This window comes from Triticum dicoccoides, chromosome 4B, assembly GCF_002162155.2.
Source record: "Triticum dicoccoides isolate Atlit2015 ecotype Zavitan chromosome 4B, WEW_v2.0, whole genome shotgun sequence".
Lineage (NCBI taxonomy): Eukaryota > Viridiplantae > Streptophyta > Magnoliopsida > Poales > Poaceae > Triticum > Triticum dicoccoides.
The window spans coordinates 639108041-639113385 of NC_041387.1; positions in this window are offsets into that span (position 1 = coordinate 639108041).

Below are 5345 nucleotides of genomic sequence, written 5' to 3' on the forward strand. Positions count from 1 at the left end.
AAGCTGCATAGCACAGTAATCATCGCCGGTGATATGATCGATGATTGGTTGGATGATCGGAATAGTTGAGCCCGAGGAACAAGGAGTGGTTGCCGAGGCTGTAAACCCACCTCCAGTTGAATACACCTGGCCCAACGGAGGTGGGATCTTTCGCGAACACGAAGCAGCCATAGCCATCAATGTCACGAACGCCCCACGCATTGTACTGCATGTGGTTTGATGTAACGGTTTGGTCAATTTGGTACGTGTGAATGAGCATCAAATGACCGCCGTCAGCTGAACGAGTGATAAACCACCACCCATCGGCTGGTATGATTCCAGGTCTTGGAATCATGAAGGCCAGCGCATTTGCGTCTGCTGCAACAATTCAAATTGGAGACCAAAAGGACAAAAATAAATAATCATGTTCAGAGTATGTGTGGAATTAAGATTATTATAATAGTGACACATATCATAGACAGAGAATTGCAATGCCGTGGTCATAATCATACCCCAAGTTAAAAAAATAAGCCAATGGCTTTCATATTCTAGCAATATGTCATGGTTCAAACATCATGTAACAATGAGAGGAAAACAACTATGACAGCGCCTACTCATATTCTACCATAGCACTTACTACTACTCTTCTCATATCAACTATAAGCAATAACATGCGTTGTTATAAACATCTTGTAAACGAGAGTAACATATAGCAATCATGATGTTATGCTCATAATATGTATTCTAACAATCATTAGATGCCAATTGTTCTTATATCAACTCTAACAATAACATGTGTGGTCATAAAAATCTAGGAAATGAGAGGAACATATAGCAATGATGTGGTTATAGACATGCTATGCATTCTAAATTTGTAATAAATGAACAGGAAGTCGTATTCATAAGGTAAAGATGAGATGAGATAGAACAATTACACGACGATAGATTCCACCAGTATAGTCAGTCAATCTGTGCGTCGACCGCGTAAACGATGCCATCGTGCACTATAGCATCAGACAGAAATGTTGCCTCAACAGGATTGATGATGAGCCATAACCATGTATGGCGACCAGATTCCAGATAGACTAATCCCATGTTGAACAAGGCAATGAGCTTGTAATCCATGTAGTCTTCTGATGGTGTGGGCACTTCGCAGATTACAACTTTCTGCAAACAGAGGTCGAGCCAAAAGCTTGACACGTCTCGTGCATAGTAGGCAGGAGTGTCCGGCGGGCCGCGAGGCTCGATGGCGGCGGTATCCAATGATGGAAGGGTGATCTCTCGCTGGGTGTAGATATCCACGAGACGCCATGGACTACCGGTGTGGTGGATGAGGATGATCCAGTTGGCCTTCATGCCCGCCCAGTAGTGGCTGCGCATGAAGGACAGGTGGACGGGTAGTGGTAGCATGTCGAGGGGCACCACGGCAACCTCCGTAGGATCGTCAAGTCGGTGTCTGGGCCACCTGCGAGGATCGGGCATCAGCAAGCAGGGTGTCTTGAAAAGAGTCGGCCGGTTGCAGATGAGTAGACGATACAAAGACATCGAGCATGCTGCCAGACGGGCGGTGCTGAGTAGGTCCATACGACTACAGATCTGCTCCAAGAGAACATCGGGGAGGGAATTCCAATCGTGGCTCTGCGTGTCAGTCAGTTCTTCTATTGGGGTTTTCGGTGCCTGCGAGCCAGCGGGGAAGTGGATTCTGGCGGGCGAGCGAAGAAGCTTCTCCTCGTGTGGTCGAGTAGTGAGCGGGGGGATATGGTACACGCGAGCTACCAAGGAAGATGGTGCGGGCGGGTGAGCAGTGAGCGGGGGTAAATGGTGTGCGACCGACCATGGGGAAGAGAGGAGTAAGAAGAGTGGAAGATGGGGAAGAAAGTGCATTCAATCTCAATTCTACTAGTACTACTACCAGGATATACCGTCCTTCAGAGTGTAAATAGTTACACCGATGACATGTGGGTCTACCACAACAGGGCCCATATGTCAGTTAATGGAGGACAGAGGTGCGTATGCGTATTTGCGGAAGTGTGCTCTTCTGGCAAACATGATGGCAGTACTGGGTAAGGCTGATTTAGTAACACCAACACGCTGGTTCAGCTTATTAATTACGTGTTCCATCTGCTGCAGCGTGTATTATCACTTCACTGTGAAGACTAGTTGAATAGTTCTCTCTGACCGAGATGGGGAATAATGGATCGCGAGGACTTCCATTCTATAGTATCCCTATGCCTCTACGCTCACTTCACTCATTTTGCTCCGTACCTAGTCACTTGTTGAAATCTGTAGAAAGAAAAATGCTCCGTATTTGGGAACATAGGGAGGCTTTTACTCCGTACTACTCCCTCCTTTCCGGTTTATAGGGCTCAATTCAAAAATCTCACCAACCAAGGTAGATGGTGAGTGGTGGAATATTTTTGTAATTTGCAAAAGCACCCAATTAATATCTTGTTTTCCTCAAAATTTATGTTTACCAATGTATTCATTGCAATGCATGCATGCATAAAGTACATGCATTGGTCAATTTTTTCTTAATACTTGCGTGCAATTATTTAATGCACCTTGGAATCTGAACTTATGATGGGAACTACCAAATTGAGCCTTATAAAATGGAAAAACTGAGATTTTGAGATAAGCCTTATAAACCGGAAAGGAGGGAGTATTTGGGAACAGAGAGAGTATCACCATATGGAGGGAACAGAGGAAGCTTGAAATATGAACATGTCAATGGGAGGGAGTAAGCCCCATGCATGCATGCATGCATGCAACATGTAACACTCACACGTGCACATGGACGCACGCAACACTCATGCACCCATGCGGCACACAGCACACGACGCAACACACACGCTCACGCTCAAGTGCTCAACCTACTCCCTACGTCCTTGAAAGACTGTACATTTAGAGATTTACACATTGACCAGGGCATAATTAACGCCCAAAAGTAGCAGACTTATGTGTGCATGCGACCATTGAGATAAGAAGATTAAATGAAGGTCGTTGCATAATGTAATTAAGGATAGACATCTAGCCTATACCTACAGCACAAGTTGGTGCATTAGTCAATCAATATCGGTTTAGATTAAAGGCTAAATGCATTGGAAGTGTAGATGTACATCATGTATTATACTCTTTGTTTTATAGCCGATGTACACTCTCTGTTGGAAGACCGATGAAGGACACGTGCATGCACTCACATACACAGCCAGGGCGGTTCGCGCACAAGGGTTGGACCCGTGTCGCGCCTGCGTAAAGTTTTGTTTAACTTATTTCTTTGCTCTGCCAACTGACATGTGGGACCCAGAAACCAGGTGACAATTTAACCAGTCAACAAAGTGCCACGTCGACTATGTGGCCGGTCAGTAGGGTGCAATACGGTGCTCTACGATGAGCTAGTGATCGTATAATCGCCGCAAAACTATATATAGTGATCGTAAAGAGCGTATTGTTACATACGTTGACCGCCAGTGTATTTTTCTTGTTTCCAATTAAGCCATATTAATCGGAAAGGACGCAGTATGGACTACTACTACTAGTACTAGTACTGCTTTAATGTGTCCCGTCAACTCGCCGAACGAGGAGAAGCTTGCTTACTACGCCTCTCCCTCGCCCACGCGTGCGGTGGTTCGCAGGACGAGGAGAGGGTTTTGACTACAGCGCCCTCTCCCTCTCCCTCTCCCTCTCCCTCGCCCTCGCCCTCGCAGTGGACGTGCAGCAGTTCAATCGGTGTCAGATTGCCAGAAGCATATTGTACTGTAGTATCATCATTGTTGGACCTTCCAAAAAGGCGAAGAGCCAAGTGCAAGGTTCACACGAGTACGAACTGTTGAACCTCCCGAAGAGGCAAAGAGCCAAGCGCAAGGTTTTATAGAAGTTGTCGTCCTAGTAGGAGTGTACTACAACTATAGCAAACGATGCTACTGTATGATGCCGCCATGTCACGTATATCCAAAGTTGTGCCACCTTTTTTTATCAAAGAGCGTGTTGGAGCCCGTGAAACAACCACACAAGTTGCACGTACACATAACACATTTACTAGTAATAAATTCTAAAGGACAAATGCCAGTATGCCACACAAGTTCATCTCCAATTCATGTGATAAATTTGTGCACGACTAGTCTACATATATTCAAAGTGCTACCGTTCACAATTATCGTACTTCACTTACACGTTATAGATGGACTACATGTCCTCCTCCAGGTTCCAGTCCTAGGTGTTCTTCATGGATGTCACGATCCATAGCGGTGGGCAACGGGAATCATTGTTGCAGCTTTCTATTCCGGTTCCACACGATGGAGACTCATCCAAGCTGAAGTGGCATAAATCAGGGATAGCATGTCCTAGCATGTCGTTCATCCGGCGGTGCGCACTGAAGACACAACCATGCTTCATGAACGGCAGGCCTTCCGTGTCGTGCACGAAAGGTGGCATCCGTTTCACAATGGGGTAACTGTCCCCGATGAAAAGCGAGTACTCTCCAAGAGTGTTCCTCGGCACCCACGTAGAATCACGGGGGTCGAACTCGGCGCCGTTCATCTGATACACGTGGCATCCCAGATCTGGACACATGGTGACGTACATAGTCAAGGTCCATGCATAATAATGTTGTGCTCAAATATGGCGGTCAGTAATACTGTGCAGCAAATAGTACTACTCCGGTATAGAGGAAGTAAAATAACCGGCTTATTACATATAGCCACTCTTGGCTACATGGATGAGATAGTAAGACATGGAAAAACAAAAATGGTGACAGCTAGTGGGTTCAAGTCTTCAAGGGCCTAGCTATCTATACGCGTCCTCCAAGGTAAAAAGTACTCCTACTAGTACTACAAAGTATACTACTAGTACAACAATGAAAGAGAAGGCGAGAGGGTTAAAAATGGAATACCTGGGTAGATGGTGACGGTCCGATCGTGGGAGATTGTGTGACCATGTTGCACATCAGTGGTACCATGGGTAACAACTGCTAAGACAGTTGATCCCAATATGCCAAAGTCAGCTACAAGGTTCCAGGTTAGACCGAATGGCGGATGCAAATGCACATCCAGGATCGGCGATCTTATTTTGATCGGGGCATGACTGGTCCCTGGAAAATAACGGAGTACCATTAGGGATGCAAATGATGGTTTGTGCATTCCGTTTGTAATCTCTCGTACCGTAGGATGGCAACTAGATGAAACAAGTCCCCTGGTTTGTCACCACGAAGATGCGGCCTAGATGGCGCACGGTGTCTTCGAACGTGTGGGGGTACAAATCTGTCGCCGCCAACATGTGCCAGCCTCTGCCATTTCTGCCTCTTGCATTGATGGCAATCCTTATGTCAAACACCGTGATGAGATAGTAATCGTCGTAGCCGCGTCGCTTTG